Below are 23212 nucleotides of genomic sequence, written 5' to 3' on the forward strand. Positions count from 1 at the left end.
CCATCGAAAATCTCCATTTACTTTCCTTGAGAATGTTGTAAAATAAGAGAGGCAAATCCCAGAAAATGCATGAGAGCTTACCCATTCGAATTGCTCTGTGGAACTCATATGGGGTTATGCATCAATATCACCTAGAGAGAGATGGAGTAAAATGGTAAAGTAATATTTCTCAATTAGATTGTTGTGTGTTATCAATACTATATTATTGATAATATAACACAATTTTGGTTACTAACAATATGATTAGTGTTGCAGATGTTTTAGAGCATATGATTATTGATATCCTTGTTACCGCTGGTTATTTAATTATTTTAATTATATTTTATTTTAAAGATTCATAAACTTAATATTATTTAATTTAATTTATTTTTAATATTTAAGAGTTGTCTTTTATTTGAAGAGTCATAATCCTTTTCTAAAAGGATATGAGAAGTTTTTTAAATAAGAAACCTCAAACAGAAAACATAATAGGCTAAAACTTTTCTGTCTCCCTCAGGTTTCACATCTCAATTCACATTCCTACTCTACAATCCTTGGGCAATTGATCACTACTTGGCAATGTCATTTGTCGTTGGCGTGCATAACAGATCAGACATTCTGTGAGGCTTTGGGTTGTATCTTGGAGTTGTAGGCATTGCCATAACTTGCACGTAGGGAGGTGTTTACGGCTTTAGAGCAGCAACATCACATCTCCCTTCGGTTCACAAGCCAGATATTCTTATTCCTTTTTCCTAATTTAATTTTCATAAGTGTGATTATACATTTGATTTGTTATATTTGATCATATAAATAGTTGGTATATTTTTGTAATATATCTCACAATCTAAAGCCATATAGATGTGACAATATAATTACAAATTTTACAATATGATTTTACAGTACCTTGAAAGCCCTAAGAATTGTAGTTTTTCCTGTGTTGAAAGTGGAATTTTAGGGTTTTGTCATTCAATGCATTTTTGACATTCTGCATTTTTTTATTCGGGTCCTGTCGTTGCTTTTTTGACTCTCTGCACGTAGAAAGGGTAACCTTGCCTTCGTTTGCATCTTTTATTCTATGCATCTTTGAATTTTCTGGGATAATATAGCCCTTTTTTTTATTCGGTACCAAGTAGTGATATTAAGATCCTGTATATTTTTCTTCGTTGATTGCGTCTTTGACTTGAGCACTGTTGTTAATAATTTGATTCTCTGCATATCGTAAAACCGACTTTCAAATTTTAGATTAAATTATAATGTCCAAAATCAAATGAATTCTTACTAAAACCCCACTTTCAAATTTCTGCATATCTTGTATAGTTTAATTGCAATTAATTCTGAAATATTAAGTTGTCATCAATTTAAAATAAAATTGAATTGCTTTTTAACTGTAAACTCTTGGAAATACACGATTTGACTAAAATTGCATATGGATGTATTTTTAATTGTTTCATGCTTTAATTAAATTTGTGAGTGATTATTACAATTTGACTACAATTGCATACTGATATATGTTAATTGCTTTATGCTTTAATTAAATTTGTGTGTGATTATCATTATTAATTGGTCTGTGGTTATTCTACAGTAGTAGTATAGTTAAAACTTTTGAGTGACATTCTGTTTTAATTTCTACAGTATTATAGCAATCTTATATCTCTCTCACTTGTTAGTAGTCAGTATTACATAACAAATGGCAAGCCTAGAAGAGGCCAATAGTGTTAAACCTGAAAAATTTAGTGGCCATAATTTCCGTAGGTGGCAAAAACAAGTGAAATATCAGTTAATTATCTTAGGACTTGTATTAGCACTCGAAGAAACTCAATTAAACAAAAATTCCTCTTCTAAACTAACCCTTCAACTAATAGAATACCATTGTCACAACAGAATCTTAAGTGCCATTTCTGATCACCCCTATGATGTGTAGCATGCTACTACATCCACCGCCAAAGAACTTTGGGAAACTTTAGAAGCAGAATATGGAATTGTAAATGTTGGGATGGATAGGTTCACTGTCTCAAACTTTAAGATTATCAGATGGTTAATAATAAGTCTGTGGGGAAACAAATACATGACTATTAAGAGTTATTAAGAGGTGTTGAAAAGAAAGGAACAAAGTTCAATGAGGACTTTAAAACCTCCTGCCTTACTGATAAACTGCCTCAATCTTGGAATGACTTTGCTAGAACCTTAAGGCGTAAACAAGGAGAATTTACTTTGGTTCAAGTCATAAATTCAATTAGAATCGAAGAGAAACATAGGTCAAGCCAAAAGAAGGAAACCAAAAAGAAAACAACTGTGAACTTAGTTGAACGTGACACCAACAAATATGGAAAAAACAAAAACAAGTTCACCATAAATAATAAGAAGAATTTCAAATCTAGAAGTACAAATTTTAAATTCAAATCACCCAACCAAAATAAGAAATTCCACAAGACTAAGGATCAAGGGAGAAAGAAGGGGATTTACTTCGTTTGCAGAAGAACCAATCATAAGGCTAAGTATTGCTTCTACAAGAAGACTGAGGAGAACAAGTCTAAGTCAAATCATAATGGTCCAAAAGCTTAAGTGAATACGCTGATGGAGCAACAATCTTCTCAAACACATTTTAAGTATGATTCCTTTGTCAAATTTACTTATGAAAATAAGGATTGGTGGGTAGATTCTGGAGCTAATGTACATGCATCCGGAAAGAAACTAACCCTCTTTTGACAATTGTAGTATATGTATAAGTAGGGATCGTCCTGGACCGGGGATTAGGAGGGATTGCTAATCTAAACTAAACTGACTTACAAAAAGAAACTTAAAAACACTTAACTAGACTCTATAGACTCAAAACACTTAAAAACACAAACTAAAACAGATTCTAACTAATTAGACACACTAAAGTAAAGGGGGATTGGGTTTTGGACGAAAATAAAGTAAAACAAAACAGAAACTAGAACAAAACAGATTTGCACGAAATTGGTTGTTTTGGATGGATGATGGGCTAGCTAGAAGGTCTTTCTCCACACATGACACACTTGCATACAAATCAATCTCCAATTGCTTTTCAATAAACTATGATGCTCAACACCCCAGATTAATCGTGATGCACAAATTAACCCTCAGATTTTCCTTTACTCATTGAATTGGATGAATGCATGCGACAACCCAAATCATTCTCTAAAAGTCCCCTATATGAATGCATAATAGAGATACAATTAAAGATCATTAAGTTCCATCACTAGTAAAAAAAACACTTTGCGCGACGCAGGTCCTTCGTCGCGCAAAGTCAAAAAACGTCGCGCAAAACTTTGCCCAACTTACCTTGGTCGCGCGCAAACCGTCGCGGCAAGGCAGTGACAGAAGGCTTTGCGCGACGCATGTTATCTCTTCGTCGCGCAAAACTACTTTGCGCAACGCAACCTACGTCGCGCAAAGTAGTTTTGCGCGACTCAGCATACGTCGCGCAAAGTAGTTTTGCGCGACGAAGAGATAACATGCGTCGCGCAAAGCCACTTTGCGCGACGTACACCTACGTCGTGCAAAGTCACTTTGCGCGACGCACATCCGTCGCGCAAACCCTTTTTTTTTTTAATTTTTTTGATAAATATTGTAATTAAATTCTAAAGAATAATTAATTAACCAAGCAAAAATATTTAATTATAAAATATATGAAAATGTACATACAAGATGTCCAAACAAAAAGAAAAAACTACAAGTGAACTAAGTTTAATACATCAGGCTACTAGGTATCGGCAGGGCAAGGTGGCTTTAAGGTCGAAGGTGGAGTAAGATGAGGTGCTGGTAGCGAGATTTGGAGGCCCGACATCTGTATGGCTTGTACAAGTTCTTGCACCCTCCCGACACAGGTCTTCATCTCATCGCCCTGGGCCCTCAGCTGCGCCTTCATCTGCTCATCCTCGGCCCTCAGCTGCGTCACTTCCGCCTTCAATAAAACACAAATACCAGAAGATGGTTCATATCGATAAAACACAAATACCAGAAGCAAATGAAGAGCAAAAGTGAAGGCAGCCCTAAGTCTGTCAAGTGGGCAAAGGGTGCTTTACTTTTACTATCTAGGGTTTTAAAACACAGGTTGCCGGCTCCAGCAGGCGCATTAGTCTTTTAGTTTCCTTGTCCTACAAGAATTATTTAATTCTTCTTTAAGGATTTTAGGTTTAAGTCTTTATAATTTACATCCTTGTAACTATCTGGGTACATGTTTAAAGATTAATAGAATTGCTGGAGCTTTGCTTCTCTCTAGGTTTGTGTGATGCAACCTTACCCTAGGAGTGATTCCTAGGAACCCCACAGGTGTGATGTTAATAGTTTCTATCCTTTTGATCTTCCTTTATCTTTCTTTTCTTTTTCAAATATTCGCTGTGCGTTCTTTCTACAACTCATAATTCAAAAAGACTCAAAATCGAGATGTTGTTCATGACGTCTTGGTTCTGAAAACACAAACATTACATGCATGCATCCCAATCATGTATGCTACGACCATTGCAATCATGAAAACAAGTTCAGTATTTGAAAGGATTAGATCTTTTACCTCTCTTGTACCAATAGTTAAGTATGCGAATCCAAGAGAATCGTTGACTTGGATGTATAATTTTTGTTTTCTAGGGTTGGCCACAAGTATATCAAAATCCTGTCAGCACATACAAACACATGATTCCAAATTAGTGCATCTTATGAAACTATCCCATGTGCCCCTCTTCTTTTCCTGTTGTTTGGTGGTTTTGAAATTGAAAATGAACTAGCTTTCACACCTGGAACTTAAATACCTGCTCTAGAATTTGAACAAAATCCTAAACTATACGAGTATGCTTTAGGAATATAATATTGACATTGAAATTAACTTGTTTCATGCCGATTTAAGACTCGCATTCAAAATTGAACACCACCCTAATCTCTTCAGTCACTAAAACAACCTATATACATGATAGAGACTCGAGACTTACATTGAATTTCGGCAAAACCCCAACTTGGACAAGTCTGATTAGTCACTAAAACCCCAAATCGGCAATACCACCATCTTCCTTTTTAGCTTTCCGAAGCATACCTCATCAACCCAAGCTAATCACAGAGCGGTAGCAAGTTGCAAAACCAACCTAAGCAACAAGAGTGCTGGCAGTGGTTGACTCGCTGTAAAACAAAAGAGAATTCGTAAATTGTTGTATAGAAACAAAAAACAAATCTGCTGACAATAAACTCCAAACATCGGTTGGCAGATATGCAAAGAAGAGACAATATGTATTGGGTACTTCAATTATGTATCCGTTCTTGCAAAGATAGGGAATGATAAAATGATTCTTCTTAATGCTTCCTAATTGAACTGAAAAAAGAAACATTCGGTGGTCAACACCCAATTACTAATTAATTAAGTGGTGACCATGAACACGTGAATAAAATTGTAGAGGTTAATTATACGGAATCTTACCGCAAAATAAAAATTGAAATTATGTGTTGCGCACAGTTATATCGAAGAAGAATAATTTCTATTTAACTGAAATTAAATCCGAATAAATGATTCATAAAATTACAGATTTTCAATCAAATGCGGAATATACACAACAATTTTATTTCTGATTTGAATATAACCAACTACATCCCAAGTTGTATCAGTATCAATGGATCCAACTACATCCCAAGTTGTATCAGTGATAACAATTTTAATCACTGAGTATGCAACGTTGGCATGCATATTCACGTTTAATCGTGGCCATGATGATAGGAATTTAAAAAACACGAAAATAGGAATGATGTAGCTTTACTTAGATTTCAGGATTCTAAAACCTATTGCTGAGATTTGAGAAACATACGAAATGTATTTCATATTTCAAAATAGATTTGCATAAGAGTTCAGAAACGCAGACATCCCTTCTTTTCATTCCCCTAAACGCTAAACGCTAAACCCTAAAGCCTAGGCTTTCAACACCAAAACCCCCAAATAGTACCAGAATTTTGCAATGTGCAGGGAATATACTAAAAACACTTAAACCACAATCAAGCACCATATCTCTAAACAAAATCAGAACCCAAACCATATATAAAATCTCTAAAATCAATTTACCCAACCCCTAAATATATAATAATAATAATGATTCTAGTAGAAATTCCAATCCATTACAACAAAACAAAGAGCTAAAACAACAAAACACAAAATACCAGATATTGCTGGATGTAGATATCCAAAACAGCGGCACCCATCAATTGATCTAATTACGTATCCATTCCCTATCCATGGCATACAAAGTATGTACTCCCTGTTTACATGTTATAAAACATTTAGTAGACCTGCAATCCAAATTAACAAACCTAATTGTTGTATACACTAAGCTCTCCAACTGAAAATGTTTAATTAAATTTTCCAACTTAAAACCCTAAATTAAATCCTACAAATTGAAATAGCAGAAACATAATTAGAGAGAAGGAAGAAATCACTGACCTTCAAGTTGTTGAAAGCTCTGATGGGTGTTTCTTTTCATCCAGCCCTAAAAACAGAACCCACAATTGTAATATAATATCCAATCATAGGTCAAGAATCAAATTAACACAGCCGTGTATAGAAAAATTGAACAAATTTAGACATGTATATGTATGTATATTCCAGTAAAAAAGATTGAAATGCACTGAACCCTAAATTGCAAAACTACGTCAGACTGATTGAAGAAGAGAAACAGAGAGGGAGTGGGACGGAGATTCGAGATTCGCGTCGGCTGCCCATCGTTTAGAACGAGAGGGAGAGATGAGCGAGAGGGAAGAGAGAGGTCTACGGGACAGAAAGAGGAGATGCAGGACTATGGGAAGAGAGAGGTCTACGGGAAAGAAAAAGGAGATGCAGGTATACGGGAGAGAAAGAGCGAGAGGGAAGAGAGAGGAGATGCAGGTCTACGGGTTCAAGGTTGACAAACATGGAAAATTGAAAAAAAAAAAGCGCCTATTTTTCACTATTGCACCGCCAAAATTTTCACACCTAGCGCGACGTAGGCCTACAATTTGACGTTGCGCAAAACGGTTTTGCGCGACGACCACGTTGAGACGTCGCGCAAGGTAATTTTTTTTTTAAAATAATATTATAAAAATTACTGAAAATGTGACTTTACTCCTTTCAAATTTAATTTTTTTTACATAAATCCCACAATAATATATTTTTCTAACAAAAACCCACAATAATTTTTTTTACATATATATCATTCAATTTTTTAAGTGTTATAAGTAGAAAATAAATAAATGAAAATGTACTTTAAATACATACCATTGATTTTGATGGGAACGTATTGTACGAAACTAGTTTAAACGATCCAACTGTCAAACTTGTTTGTATATGTTTCGAGATCGCATACGCCAAAAATAGCAAAAGAAAAACATTCAGAGATCAAGTAACGGGATAAAACTTTTCGACGGTTATAAACGAAAAATCACGATTTAACGGTTATTTTAACTCCGATTTTGATGATTTTTTACAGCTACATTCTTTAACCCTATATGAATACAATGAACTAATTCGATCATCAATTTAAAACATTTACACAAGTGAATACCACAAAATCTTATGTTATAGTTGATGAAAGTATTAATAAATTCAAAGTGTTAGTGAATCTATCGTTTTGTTGGGAAACACATTGTACGAAACTAGTTTGAACGATCCAACCGTCAAACTTGTTTGTATATGCTTCGAGATCGCATTCGCAAAAAAAAAAACATTTAGAGATCAAGTAACGAGACAAAACTTTTCGACGGTTATAAACGAAAAATCATGATTTTAACGGTTATTTTAACTCCGATTTTGATGATTTTTTACAGCTACACTCATTGACCCTAAATGAATACCACGAACTGATTCGATCGTCAATTTAAAATATTTACACAAGTGGGTACCACAAAATCTTATGTTATAGTTGATGAAAGTAGTAATAAATTCTAAGTGTTAATGAATTTATCGTTTTGATGAGAAACGGATTGTACGAAACTAGTTTGAACGATCCAACCGTCAAACTTGTTTGTATATGTTTCGAGATCGCATACGCCAAAAATTGCAAAAAACAAACATTCAGAGATCAAGTAACGAGACAAAACTTTTCGACTGTTATATACGAAAAATCACAATTTAACGGTTATTTTAACTCCGATTTTGATGATTTTTACAGGTACACTCTTTAACCCTATATGAATACAATGAACTACGTCGCGCAAAGTCAATTTTTTTTTTTTGGCCCTTTTGCTTATAAGTACAAAATAAATAAATGAAAATGTACTTTAAATACATATACCATTGATTTTGATGGGAAACGTATTGTACGAAACTAGTTTAAACGATTCAACTGTCAAACTTGTTTTATATGCTTCGAGATCGTATACGCCAAAAATAGCAAAAAAAAACATTCAGAGATCAAGTAACGGGATAAAACTTTTCGACGGTTATAAACGAAAAATCACGATTTAACGGTTATTTTAATTCCGATTTTGATGATTTTTTACAGCTACATTCGTTAACCCTATATGAATACAATGAACTAATTCGATCATCAATTTAAAACATTGACGCAGAGGTACCTACGTCGCGCAAACTCCTTTTTTTTTTTTTTTTTTTTGGCCCTTTTGCTTATAAGTACAAAATAAATAAATGAAAATGTTTTTTAAATACATATACCATTGATTTTGGTGGGAAACGCATTGTACGAAACTAGTTTGAACGATCCAACCATCAAGCTTGGTTGTATATGCTTCAAGATCGCATACACCAAAAATAGCACAAAAAAAAACATTCAGAGATCAAGTAACGAGACAAAATTTTCGACGGTTATAAACGAAAAATCACGATTTAACGGTTATTTTAACTTCGATTTTGATGATTTTTTACAGCTACACTCTTTAAGCCTATATAAATACAATGAACTAATTCGATCATCAATTTAAAACATTTACACATGTGGATACCATAAAAGAAAAAGACAATGCAAGAACCAAAAAAAAAAAAAAAATCTTTGCGCGACGAAGGTGGGCGTCGCGCAAAGCTGTTTTGCGCGACGCATAAACTTCTGTGTTGCGCAAAGCTGTTTTGCGCGACGTCAGCCTTCGTCGCGCAAAGTTACGTCGCGCAAAGGTCGTTTGCGCGACGTTTTGTGTTTTCCGTCGCGCAAACATACTTTGCGCGACAAAATTTTCTACGTCGCGCAAGATTTCGTCGCGCAAACATGTTTTTCTACTAGTGCATGAAAATCATAAGCATTGACGAGGCAATTGTAACTATGAATGCATGATACGTTTGCCAAGAATTCAATTAACGCGATTATGACAAGCAACCTTCACTACTCATGAATATAAACTTGTAACGATTAGGTGAAACTTATTTATATCCTAGCATCAAATTCATGCATGAAAACTAAGTATGCATCCTTAATAAACATACACAAATCCGTTATGAATAAAATAGATAATTGAATTGCAATCACAACTTATCAAATCACAATTGGAAGAAATCAATTCATATTGCAAATATATTCATGGTTTCGAATTCTCCTCTAGCCAAAAGAGGTTTAGTTCCTCATACTTGCAATTAAATAGAAACAATTGAAATTAAACATTGAAAACCAAAGTAGAATACACCTAGAATGCTCCAGTAATTCAAATTGAATGACTAGCACAACTCCAAGCAATCCTCCTTCCTTGCAAATATGCGGCACCAAGGTGTGAGTGGTGAATGGATGGTCTCTTGTGGTGGTGGATGGATATAGGTGAGTTATGGTGAAGGGTGGAGAGTTATGTAGATGATGTGGTGTCTTTGGATGATGGCCCCCCAAATTATGGTGAAGGGTGGATGTATTTATAGGCTAGGGAGAGGAGTGTATGGAGTTGTAATGAGTGGATGTAATGGGTGTAGTGGGTGAGTGTTGTGGTAATGAGTGGATGTAATAGGTGTAGTGGGTGGATGTTTGGTAATGAGTGGATGTAATGGGTGTAGTGGGTGGATGTTTGGTAATGAGTGGATGTAATGGGTGTAGTGGATGAGTGTTTGGTAATGAGTGGATGTAATGGGTGCAGTGGGTTGATGTAATGGGTGTAGTGGATGAGTGTTTGGTAATGAGTGGATGTAATGGTGTAGTGGATGGATGTTTGGAGAATTGATGTGTTGGGTGAAATGAGTGGATGTAGTGGTAGGTGAATGTGTTGGGTGAAATGAGTGGATGTAGTGGTAGGTGAATGGATGTCTTGGATGAAATGAGTGTGCTAAAATGGTTATTTATAGGGAGAGGATGATGCACAAACTTCAAATTTTGTCCATTCCTTTTGCTCCAAGCATATGCTATCCATTCCATGCCAAAAAATGCTCCAAAATGCACTTCTTTGCCACATTAACCCTTTGGACCTACAAACTAGGGCTGGGTTCGGTTTGAAACGGTTCGGTTTTTTGCTAAAACCGAAACCAAACTGAAATTTTGGTTCGGTTCGGTTCGGTCCGATTTTTTTTCGGTTTTTTTCGGTTCGGTTTTTTTCGGCTTTGATTTTTTTCGATTCGGTTTCGGTTTTTTTTCGGTTTTTTCATGATTTTTTTTTTAATATCTGGAGCTTGAAGCACATTTTTTTTCGGCATTCGGCTGCAAATTTACCCTTTCTCTCCATTAACCCTCGTCGAAACAGTAACGATTTGAGGCATGCAACAACTGTTTCTTGTTCCTGTGATCTGAGGAGGAAAAGGATTTCATCCACCCAACTTCAGTGCCCACTGCAAAACGAAAAGATTAAAACTTTAGTCACAAAAAATCCACCGAAAAATATAAAGATTACAAAAATAATTGGAAACATTACCCAGAAAAAAAATTGAACTTCAAACGGAATTTAAAAATCAACATTGACATAAAAAAAATTATCAAAAACAAACAAAAAAGGTCAATTGAGAAAGGAGTATGCAAAAATGAAGAAAAGAATTGCGAAAAAAGGGGATAAGCAAATATAGATATCAAGGTAGAAAAAAAGAAAGGGAAAGAAATGGGTGAGACTCTCACAACACAAAAATCAAACAAATCTACAATACAAAACAAAACAACAACCCATAAATTTACACCAAAATTTCAGATTCCCTCCATGGAATTTACTCTAAAAAAACCCATAAATCGACAAAATAAATAAGAGAGATTGGAGATCTTACCCTGGAGTGAGAAGATCGAGAAACGGAGAAAGAAGAATGGAGAAGAATGGAGAAATTTGGACAAGAAGGGAGTCTGGAGGCGCAGGGCAGAGAGAGAGAGAAGAGGGGAATGAAAAAAGAAAAGGTTGGCTGCTACTACTAGTGGCTAGGGTTTTGTTGATTTCTAATTGCACAAAAGGCTATAGATTTATATCTTTATAAATAGTTTAGTTATACAACTATAACAAAACAATACCAATTGCCATTTTTGTTTCGTTGAAACCTCTCAACAGGAGTGCACGGGTTCAAACCCACATGCCTCCAGAACTTTAGAGATTTTTTTATTTTTTATAATTAAAATATTATAAAAAAAATAATTAAATATATATTCGGTTCGGTTTTCGAACCTCAAAAACCGAAACCGAACCAGCCATATTCGGTTCGGTTCGGTTTGACAGTTTTCGGTTCGGTTTTTTTTCGGTTCGGTTTTTTTCGGTCTCGGTTCGGTTTAGTTCTCGGTTTTTTTCGGTTTTCGGTTTTTTGAACCCACCCCTACTACAAACACACAAAAATAGCTTAAAATACTAAAATAACTACGAACTAACAACATAAATGCCAAGAAACAAGCTAACTAAGTCGCATAAATATGCTCGTATCAAATTCCCCCACACTTAGCTTTTGCTAGTCCTCGAACAAAAAAAACAAACAAAACAAAACACAACCTAGACAAACAAAACAAAACACAACCTAGACCTTCCAACAATTGCCTCAGGAATTTTTAATGAAACATGACATGTTAAAAATCATCATTCCCACAGTTTTTGGTCATCCTTACACTTGAGCACATACTTATAGTCACCATTTACTAGTTCACAATTAACCAATTCAAACGATGTTTTGAATGTAGTAACATGCCTTAGAGAATTTACTCAATTCCTTACAAGATACTCTCTATTTTCACACACATTTTCTGACTACACACCCTACACTAATTATATGTGAGAAGATTGATGTAAACATAAAAACAAACACTCACATATATGTATAACAAAGAGGGCAATTTTCTGGAGTTATTCAACATGTTTAGATATGATCTCATGAATGGAATGCTACTACTTAGATGCAAGAACCAGTGACACCATATGCTCAAACCAATTCCAAACTCCACATATTGAAATGCATAACACTCAAGATAAAGTTAAGGGTTGTAACGGGGTTTAAGGGTAATGGCTAACAAAGAAAGGATAAGGATAACAAACGTTCTGAAAGCAATAGCAAGCAAAGTAATGAAATAGACACTTGGAATTCACTTAATAATGCAGAAATTAACTTTTAAACACGAAGGGAAGATTCAAGCAACACTTAGGGCCGAATTCAATGTTTTGGACCTTTTCTTCAACAAACAACATTTTAGAGCTCCTTTTTCACATATTTTTCAACTCTTTTTCACTCTTTTCACAACTTTTCTTATTTTCATTCTATTTTCCACGAATGTTTCTTTTTTTTCTTTTTCTTTTCTACCCGTGCCTTATTAAGGACTTTGGCACACACACACACACACACAAGAATCACTTCCCCCACACTTGTTTTTCTGCAAAAGTTCAACAAAAGGAATTCCTTCTAAATTATGTTTTACTATGCTTCAAGAACAAGGGTATGGATGGTCCTAATCTAGGCTAGGTGAGGATAGTGTGGGTTAACAAAGAACATAGGCTACAAAAGGTTCAACGGGGTTAAACTTAAACACATAATGAAATAGGGCACGACAATTTGGCTGTGGTGGTCACTACACAACTTCATCTTGAATATGTGTTATGCAAATCAATAGCATGCTTTGAATGAAATAGGCATGAGTTCTAGCATTTGGAACTAAATGATGAAACGCCTTCTAAGTAGCAACCAAGCAAAGAATAATGAGATCATGCAACAACTTTAGAAAACAATAGTGCACAGATTATTAACTCTCCAAATAAACGTTTAGGCTCAAGTCTCACAAGGTTGTAGCGTTCATTTGAGTTCCTTCCTTCAAGCATGTTACAAAAATTGATTTTTCCTTTATGATTGCATGTGAATTCATAAATTATAACCACAACCAAGCATACACCAAAGAGTAAATCAAATTTTCATCCATGTTTATAACTCTCTTTAACAGTCATGTAATTAAAAACCAAATCCTCATCATTGTGTTGGAAGGTACCCTAAGACACAAATAAACATACAAAAACAACTCTTTTTGGGTTTTTCAAAACAATTTTTCAAATTTTTTATGAGATTTTCGGATTTTTATGTCAAAACACACTAAAACACTCCAAAACAACTTAAAAACACTTAAAACAGCAAGGAACAACACTAGAAGTAATGGGTGATAAACTCCTACGAATTTCATGCAAAACAACTCCAAAACAGCTTAAAAACACTTAAAAATGCAAGGAACAACATTAGAAGTAATGGGTAATAAACTCCTACGAATTTCATGCAAAACAATGGTTACCCCCCCCACACTTAAATCAAACATTGTCCTCAATGTTTCAAGCATAAACTCACACAAAAACAAGCAAATAAACAAACAACGAATAAACATGACAAGTATAGCAAAGTAAAAAAAAAAAAAAAAAACAGACAAAGTAGAGTTTAAGAACGCAAATCTAGTTTTGGAGATAGATGATCTTGTTGACTTTCCACAACTTTGATCTCGAACTGGTTTGGAATTCTTAGCGAGGAATATCAAAGTTCCTTGGTTTCAAATCAGACTCATTCTGCTGGGTTGATTTGATTGTGCAGTCTGCATTATTCTCTGCTTGTTTCTTTTGCACGGCAGGCATGCACGAGGTAGAGGTGTTGGTCTATTTCTTTCTTCAATCTTTCCAAGTGCCCACCTCTTGCTTTCTTTCTCCTTGTCCCTAGTTGAGGATGAATTGGCAAATTGTCTCCACATGCTTCGAGGTATCATTTTCACTTCCCTTATCTGTTCCCCAGGCAGATGTGGTAGACGAAGAGGAAGCATAAAATGATGAAGATGAGTATTCGAGAGTAAGGCTAGGTAAGCAATCAGGAAGGGGTTTCAGGCAGTCGGTTCCAGATCGGAAGATTGATACCAAGTGCTGGCTGATTGCTCTCTTTCTCTTTGTCCCAAAACAACGACAAGGAGAAGGACAGAGAGAAAACATGATATGAGATACTCTTGCTTTCAACCTTCATGATATGAAATACTTTTGCTTTGGATGAGTTATTTACAGAGGTACCCCAAGGAATAAAGAACACCGAGTGACTCGAGAGGGTTTGTTGGAAATGCATTCTTGGATAAGAAGAAGGGTTATGTATGTCTGCCTTGCAATGGAGGGTGAGGGGTGACATTTATAGGAATTAATAACCGGTACTATTCTTTCACTCTTGTCAGCAACCGTTGGATGATTTAATAGTAAACTTCACGTGCTTTCTACTTCACAAGAGATCTTCAATAGATTGCCCGTAATTTCTGCAAGGCTGAGTGTGCATATGACAGGCGCTGACATGTCTGGAAAAACAAGTGCCTCTTCGATATCTGGAATTGGCGCTTCGACAAACTGCCCGTGATTTCTGCAAAGCTGACTCCGTATGTGACAGATGCTGACACGTCTGAAAAAGCGCTTCGATAAACTGCCCGTGATTTCCGCAAAGCTGACTCTGCATGTGACAGATGCTGACACGTCTGAAAAAGCGCTTCGACAAACTGCTCGTGATTTCCGCAAAGCTGACTCTGCATGTGACAGATGCTGACACGTCTGGAAAAGCAGATGCCTCTCCGATTTCTGAGCTTGCCTCTTCGATCTCTGAAATCCCGTCGAGTGTAGAGGTTGCATGTGACAAGTGCGGACAATTCTGGAAAAGAAGATTGGTCGTGGTTTTTGAGCAAGCCCAACTTTTGAGAAAGCTAGCGCCTCTTTGATTTTTGAGTTGGCCTCTTCGATTTCTGAGCTCGCCTATTCGATCTCTGAAATCCCATCGAGTGCTGATTTTTATAAAAGTACGCAAGATGTTCAAAGCACATTTGAATTTCTGCCTGTAAAAACTCCCTTCTTGCACTTCTACGATCTTGACTTGTCTGACCTCTTCTTTCTTTAACACCTCTGAAAATGTCTGGCCCCTCCGATCGTCGTTTTGACTTGAGCCTTGGTGAAGAGGCAGTCCCGCCTTCTCCAGACAACATATGGCGCCCATCCTTCATATCCCCTACTGGTTCCCTTATCGTTGGGGATTCGGTGATAAAGAATGATATGACAGCTGCGGTGGTGGCCAGGAACCTTGTCACTCCTAAAGATAACAGGCTACTTGCCAAACGGTCTGATGAGTTGGCTGTTAAGGATTCTCTGGCTCTCCGTGTGCAGTGTGCAGGTTCCGTGTCTAATATGGCCCAACGCCTATTTGCCCGAACCCGTCAAGTTGAATCATTGGCGGCTGAAGTGATAAGTCTCAAGCAGGAGATTAGAGGGCTTAAGCATGAGAATAAATAGTTGCACAGGCTCGCACATAATTATGCTATAAACATGAAGAGGAAGATTGACCAGATGCAGGAATCTGATGGTCAGATTTTACTTGATCATCAGAGGTTTGTGGGTTTGTTCCAACAACATTTGCCTTCGTCTTCTAGGGCTGTACCACATAATGAAGCTCTAAATGATCAACCTCTGATGCCTCCTCCTTCTGGGGCTCTGCCGACTACTGAGACTTCTCCTAAGCAGCCTTTGTGAAGGCTCCCTATTGTATTTATCTGCTTAATGTTCCTTTCCTTTTTTATGAATGTAAAAATACCTTGCATAACTGTTAGTGTTTCAAAAATAAACCCACACCAAAAACAATTAAACAAGCAACAGATAAAAATGACAATCATGGGAAAATAAAACTACAGAAAATGGAAGGTTTTTAGAAACGCAAAACTGATTGTGGAGCAATTCAAAAATCTTCCTTATTTGAATACATGGGTTACGTCCCAAGAAGCGCTTGCTTTAACGTCTTCCAGCCAGACGATACCTCCATTTAAGCTTGTACAGGGCCCACGACATGGAATTGATCCTTGAATGGAAGGTGATAATTGACGTGATCCGGCAATGGTTTAAATTCTAGTGTAGGTGCCTGAATCATCAAAATCAGGAAGTTAGTATATAATAAAATCGAAGTTGGAGAAGATGGCTTACTTGCTTGTTCCAACACAAACTCAATTACGAACACCACATCTTTGAAGGTTGCAGGGATATGGGACTTGGCCAGATTTGGTGTTTTGAGAGTTATGACTTTTCCCGTGTCATAAAATCCACCTTCTTTGGGAGTTTTCGTCTCAAGGGTATCTTCTTTGATGAATTGTAGACATTCCCCATCCACTTCTTGCTTTTGACTCTTTGGAAAGGTTCCGAAGATGCCTTTCTCACCCCCTTCTTCCTTAGATTGCATGATCCTGCAAGGAATAAGAACATTTGGTGAAACGGGGTCAGGACGAATTGAATTTAGGCTTACCTTGGTTGTAGTGGATGACATAGAGGGCATATGGGGCTGCGGCAAGGGTGGTTCTTTCCTTGTCGTGGCCTTGTTACTCTCCTCTTCTTCGAGCAGCAGCTGTTCATCCATGTTTTGGCTTGGTTTGGGCGTCTTGGGTTCACCTCCAACCTCCATAGCACTTCCCAAAGTAATAGCATCATGGATTTCAAAATCTTCCTTCAAATTTTCAACAGTTGAGTTGGAGAATTCACTTTGCTCTTGAATTTGTGCCGTGAACTCCATAATCTGCCCAAATTGCTTTTCCAATTCGCTCGTCTTTTTGGCTTGGTTTTGCACCTCTTTGTTTTGGTTTTCTACATCCTGGTTCAAAGAGGTGAGTAACTTATTAAACATATCATTATCTAAAGATGTACCTTAATTGAATTGGGCAGATTGTTGTGGTGGCTGTGATGGTTCATATGGCCAGTGATAGAACTCCTCTTCTTGCTGCCAATATCCATCTTGTTGGAATTGTTGCGGTTCTCCACACATGTAATCTGAATAATCTCTCCAATCTGAATTGTAAGCATCGGAAAACATGTTGTCCCATGATTGACTATGGCTTTGATAACCCCAAGCATCTTCATTCGCAGTGAATTGAGGACATTGATGAGTTGGATATCCTTGCCCATAGGACACACCACATGTAGGGACACTTTGCATTGTGGTCCTTTCGGCATATTGTGACAATTGAGAAGTAAGTTTCGCTAATTGAGCTTGAATGGTAGCAAAATCCATGTCTTACTTCTCTAGTCCCTAAAATCAAGGAAACAAAACTAAATCAAATATCACAAGTAAAAATAAAAGACACAAACAGAAACAAGGTCAGTAACTAAAACAAAAGACATGAAAAAGAAACAACGGGGGATTAGCAAAGTTGCTAATCCCCGGCAACGGCGCCAAAAATTTGATGCGATGAGAGTTAAACACTCAGATTAAACCCTCTTTTGACAATTATAGTACATGTATAAGTAGGGATCGTTCTGGACCGGGGATTGCTAATCTAAACTAAACTGACTTACAAAAAGAAACTTAAAAACACTTAACTAGACTCTATAGACTCAAAACACTTAAAAACACAAACTAAAACAGATTCTAACTAATTAGACACACTAAAGTAAAGGGGGATTGAGTTTTGGACGAAAATAAAGTAAAACAAAACAGAAACTAGAACAAAACAGATTTGCACGAAATTTGTTTTGGATGGATGATGGGCTAGCTAGAAGGTCTTTCTCCACACATGACACACTTGCATACAAATCAATCTCCAATTGCTTTTCAATAAACTATGATGCTCAACACCCCAGATTAATCGTGATGCACAAATTAACCCTCAGATTTTCCTTTACTCATTGAATTGGATGAATGCATGCGACAACTCAAATCATTCTCTAAAAGTCCCCTATATGAATGCATAATAAAGGTACAATTAAAGATCATTAAGTTCCATGAAAATCATAAGCGTTGACGAGGCAATTGTAACTATGAATGCATGATACGTTTGCCAAGAATTCAATTAACGCGATTGTGACAAGCAACCTTCACTACTCATGAATATAAACTTGTAACGATTAGGTGAAACTTATTTATATCCTAGCATCAAATTCATGCATGAAAACTAAGTATGCATCCTTAATAAACATACACAAATCCGTTATGAATAAAATAGATAATTGAATTGCAATCACAACTTATCAAATCACAATTGGAAGAAATCAATTCATATTGCAAATATATTCATGGTTTCGAATTCTCCTCTAGCCAAAAGAGGTTTAGTTCCTCATACTTGCAATTAAACATAAACAATTGAAATTAAACATTGAAAACCAAAGTAGAATACACCTAGAATGCTCTAGCAATCCAAATTGAATGACTAGCACAACTCCAAGCAATCCTCCTTCCTTGCAAATATGCGGCACCAAGGTGTGAGTGGTGAATGGATGGTCTCTTGTGGCGGTGGATGGATATAGGTGAGTTATGGTGAAGGGTGGAGAGTTGTGTAGATGATGTGGTGTCTTTGGATGATGGCCCCCCAAATTATGGTGAAGGGTGGATGTATTTATAGGCTAGGGAGAGAAGTGTATGGAGTTGTAATGAGTGGATGTAATGGGTGTAGTGGGTGAGTGTTGTGGTAATGAGTGGATGTAATGGGTGTAGTGGATGAGTGTTTGGTAATGAGTGGATGTAATGGGTGCAGTAGGTGGATGTAATGGGTGTAGTAGATGAGTGTTTGGTAATGAGTGAATGTAATGAGTGTAGTGGATGGATGTTTGGAGAATGGATGTGTTGGGTGAAATGAGTGGATGTAGTGGTAAGTGAATGTGTTGGGTGAAATGAGTGGATGTAGTGGTAGGTGAATGGATGTCTTGGGTGAAATGAGTGTGCTAAAATGGTTATTTATATGGAGAGGATGATGCACAAACTTCAAATTTCGTCCATTCCTTTTGCTCCAAGCATATGTTATCCATTCCATGCCCAAAAATGCTCCAAAATGCTCCAAAATGCACTTCTTTGCCACATTAACCCTTTGGACCTACAAACACACGAAAATAGCTTAAAGTACTAAAATAACTACGAACTAACAACATAAATGCCAAGAAACAAGCTAACTAAGTCGCATAAATATGCTCGTATCAAATACGTTGATGGGGCAACAATCTTCTCAAACACATTTTAAGTATGATTCGTTTGTCAAATTTACTTATGAAAATAAGGATTGGTGGGTAGATTCTGGAGCTAATGTACATGCATTCGGAAAGGTCTTAATTTGGAAGGATGTGCGACATGCACCTGATATTAGAAGAAATTTAATTAGTGGATCATGTTTAGTAAAGCAAGGCTATAAAGTTGTAATGGAATCAAATAAGGTTGTAATAACTAAGAAGAATGTATTTATAGGAAAATGTTTTATCAATGAAGGATTATTTAAGTTAAGTGTTTCTTCCGAGTGCAATAATCTTCCAAAAGTTCTCAATGTTGAATCTAGTAATGTTTGGCATGGACGTTTGGGACATGTAATGATGGATTTGGACCTAGTCCCAAAGTCAAATATGAACCTTAAGCATAAGTGTGAAATTTGTGTACAAGAAAAACAACCAAAGAAACCTTTTTAAGTCCGTGGAAAGGAATACCCAAATTTTAGAGCTTATACATAGTGATGTTTGTGGCTCAAATAGATTACCTACTGGAGCTGGTAATAAGTATTTTGTCACATTTATAGATGATTGTTCGAAGTATTGTTATATTTATTTGATAAAGACCAAGGATGAAGTATTTGGTAAATTCAAGATTTACAAGACAAAATCAAAAAATCAATTAGAGGAAAAGATAAAGAGACGTAGGTCTGATAGAGGTGGTGAGTACACTCTTATCGATCTTAGTATTTTTTGTGAAGAGCATGGTATTATACATGAAGTAACAGCAGCCTATTCTCCACAATCCAATGGAGTTGTAGAAAGGAAGAATAAGACTTTATTGGACATGGTGAATGCAATGCTTTTGAGTTCTGGATTACCATAAAATTTGTGGGGGGAAGCAATTTTGACTACATGTTTGATATGAAATAGAGTAATCATTAAAGACAACACTACTACTCCATATGAAATTTGGAAAAAGAGAACACCAAATCTCCAAGCCTTGAAAGTGTGGGGGTGTTTGGCTAAAGTTGTAATCCCAGAACCTAAGAGAAAGAAGATAGGACCTAAAATTATTGATATTGTTTTCTTAGGTTATGCTCATAATAGTAGTGCTAATAGATTTTTAGTCATCAACTCTGAAATAAATGAAATTTCGAATAACACTATATTGGAGTCTAGGGATGCAACATATTTTGAAGACATATTTCCTTTCAAGACTAGAATGCAAAAGCAAGTGGTAGATAGATCATGCACTAGTACTGACAAAGCCTCCACAAGTATTAGCCATTAAGTTACTAATGAAGAAGAACCTCTAGCAGAACTCAGAAGGAGTAAGAAACCTAAAGTGGAGAAGAACTTTGGTGATGATTTTTATACTTTTTTAATTGAAGGTGATCCAACAACATATAAGGAAGCCATGATCTCCGTCGATGCTCCATTTTGGAAAGAAGCTATAAATAGTGAAGTTAAGTCTATTTTACAAAACAACAGTTGGGAGTTAACGGATTTACCATTCGGTACTACACCAATTGGTTGTCAGTGGGTATTTGGGAAGAAACTGAAGCCTGATGGAAGTATAGATAAGTACAAAGCTAGGCTAGTAGCCAAGGGATTCACTTAAAAGAAAGGAATTGACTATTTTGACACTTACTCTCCTGTATCTAGGATTACCACAATTAGGATCCTCGTAGCATTAGCTTCTATACACAATTCAGTAATTCGTCAAATGGATGTTAAAATAGCATTTTTTAATGGAGACTTAGATGAAGAAATTTACATGGAGCAACCCGAAGGATTTATAATGAAAGGCCAAGAACATAAGGTGTGTTTGTTGGTTAAATCGTTCTATGGACTCAAGCAAGCTCCTAAGCAATGGCATGAGAAGTTTGATAAAGTCATTTTAGAATATGATTTTGAAATAAATGAGCATGAAAAGTGTGTTTAGTATATGGAATGCAATGGACAGTGTGTAATTTTATGTCCTTACGTTGATGATATATTATTATTTGGAACAAGTCTGGAAATTGTGAAAGATGTTAAATCTTATCTATCAAAGAGATTTGATATGAAAGATCTAGGAGAAGCCAATATTATTTTGGGAATGAAAGTAGAAAGAACACAATCAATTTTTATTATAAACCAAGCTAGTTCAATTGAGAAAATGCTTAAGAAGTTCAATGTTTCCAATTGCAATCCTGTCTCGACACCATATGAACCAAGTGTGTGCTTACTTAAAAATAATGGTGAACCTGTGTGTCAACTCTAGTATTCTCAAATGATTGGGTCTTTGATGTATATAGCAAATAAAACTAGACCTGATATAGCTTATGCAGTTGGAAGGCTAAGTAGATACACTCATAATCCAAGTAAAGAACACTGGAATGCCTTAAGGTGAGTGTTTAAGTATCTAAGAGGAACTATGAATTATTCTATACACTATAACGGATTTCCTTATGTAGTAGAAGGGTACAGTGATGCAAATTGGATCACTGATAGCTCTGAAAGTGATATCTACTTCAGATTATGTATTTTTATTAGGAGGAGCAGCTATATCTTGAGGATCTAAGAAACAAACAATAATTTCTAGAAGTACAATGGAGTCTGAACTCATAGCTCTTGATATTACATGTATAGAGGCTAAATGGATTAAGAATTTTTTGCTTGATATCCCTTTGGCGAGCAAGCCTATACCTGCCATCTCCATACATTGTGATAATAAGGCTGTGATAGATTTAGTGAGGCAGACACGTACAAATAAGAAATTAAATAGACATAAATCTGTGAGAAGCTTGTTAAATAAAGAAGTTGTGTTTTTGGACTATGTGAAGTCGGAAAAGAATATTGTTGATCAATTGGCCAAATGTCTATCTAGGAATGGAGTCCTAGATTTGTCGAGGGGGGTGGGCTTAAACCCATAAGGAAGTCACCTAAGGAAGAAACCTAACCTTTGTGATTGGAGATCCCATGAAGAATGTTCAATGGGTAGAAACAATCCATATTGCGTGACTTATATTCCAGCACTCTAAAATAGTAGATTTGAAATATAAATCCCCTACTTATCCCTATGGCATTTGTGCTGATGATATGTGATGTTAAGGAAGGACATTGTCTTGAATGAGTTCCAAGGCAGGCAATCTCCCGTAGAGTACAGGTCACATGTACTCTTGGAGGACTCACCTAAGTGAGAGTAGTCGTGAAGCCGCGACTATGAGAATTGGGTTGTTCTCTAAAAACACTCATGAGAATCAAGATTAAGCGCATGGCCATAAATAGTGCTAACTCGCGCCAAGTTTTTTATCAATACTATGTGTGTCAAATGTTGTAATCTGAATTAGAGGAATCTAGTTCAAGACTTAGTTCATTATGATTCCTTCATATGAAAACTATGAACACTAAGTGTAGGTTCAAGTCCAAAAGACATCTACATCCATTGCATAGTATACAAATTGCCCAAACTTTCATTTCTTCAATTGCGTCTATTTCATTCCTCATAGAGTTTTGAATCTTGTAGGGGATTGTTGGTTATTTTAATTATTTTAATTATATTTTATTTTAAAGATTCAAAACTTATTATTATTTTATTTTATTTATTTTTAATATTTAAGAGTTGTCTTTTATTTGAAGAGTCATAATCCTTTTCTAAAAGGGTATGAGAAGTTCTTTAAATAATCTCAGACATAAAACATAATACATTAAAACTTTTTTGTCTCCCTCAGTTTTCACATCTCACTTTACATTCCTACTTTACAATTCTTAGGCAATTGATCACTACTTGGCAATCTCGTCTGTCGTTAGCATGTATAACGGATCAGACATCCTGTAAGGCTTTGGGTTGTATCTTAGAGTTGTAGGCACTGCCATAACCTGCACATAAGGAGGTGTCTACGACTTTAGGGCAGCGACATCACGCCTCTCTTCGGTTCACAGGCCATTTATTCTTATTCCTTTGTCCTAATTTAATTTTCATAAGTCTGATAGT

At 36.1% G+C, this 23212-nt stretch overlaps 3 long non-coding RNA genes across 4 annotated transcripts; all 3 read right to left on the minus strand.

The window, feature by feature from the left end:
• Nucleotides 1-3606: 3606 nt before the first annotated feature.
• LOC126608526 (uncharacterized) lies at nt 3607-6853 on the minus strand. 2 transcript variants are annotated; one of them, XR_007617897.1, is made up of 5 exons: nt 6410-6853; nt 6130-6227; nt 4923-5106; nt 4511-4609; nt 3607-3904 (listed from the first exon to the last, which is right to left on the minus strand). It is a non-coding gene; the product is annotated as an uncharacterized LOC126608526 (long non-coding RNA). The 2 variants fall into 2 exon arrangements; XR_007617898.1 differs by having other exon boundaries at nt 6130-6258.
• A 2529-nt stretch (nt 6854-9382) lies between these two features.
• On the minus strand, nt 9383-18653 carry LOC126606847 (uncharacterized). Its single transcript, XR_007617395.1, has 2 exons — nt 18440-18653; nt 9383-9570 (listed from the first exon to the last, which is right to left on the minus strand). It is a non-coding gene; the product is annotated as an uncharacterized LOC126606847 (long non-coding RNA).
• On the minus strand, nt 10488-11266 carry LOC126606846 (uncharacterized). The gene is made up of 2 exons (XR_007617394.1): nt 11111-11266; nt 10488-10687 (listed from the first exon to the last, which is right to left on the minus strand). It is a non-coding gene; the product is annotated as an uncharacterized LOC126606846 (long non-coding RNA).
• Nucleotides 18654-23212: the final 4559 nt, after the last annotated feature.

The sequence above is a fragment of the Malus sylvestris genome, chromosome 16 (assembly GCF_916048215.2).
Source record: "Malus sylvestris chromosome 16, drMalSylv7.2, whole genome shotgun sequence".
Lineage (NCBI taxonomy): Eukaryota > Viridiplantae > Streptophyta > Magnoliopsida > Rosales > Rosaceae > Malus > Malus sylvestris.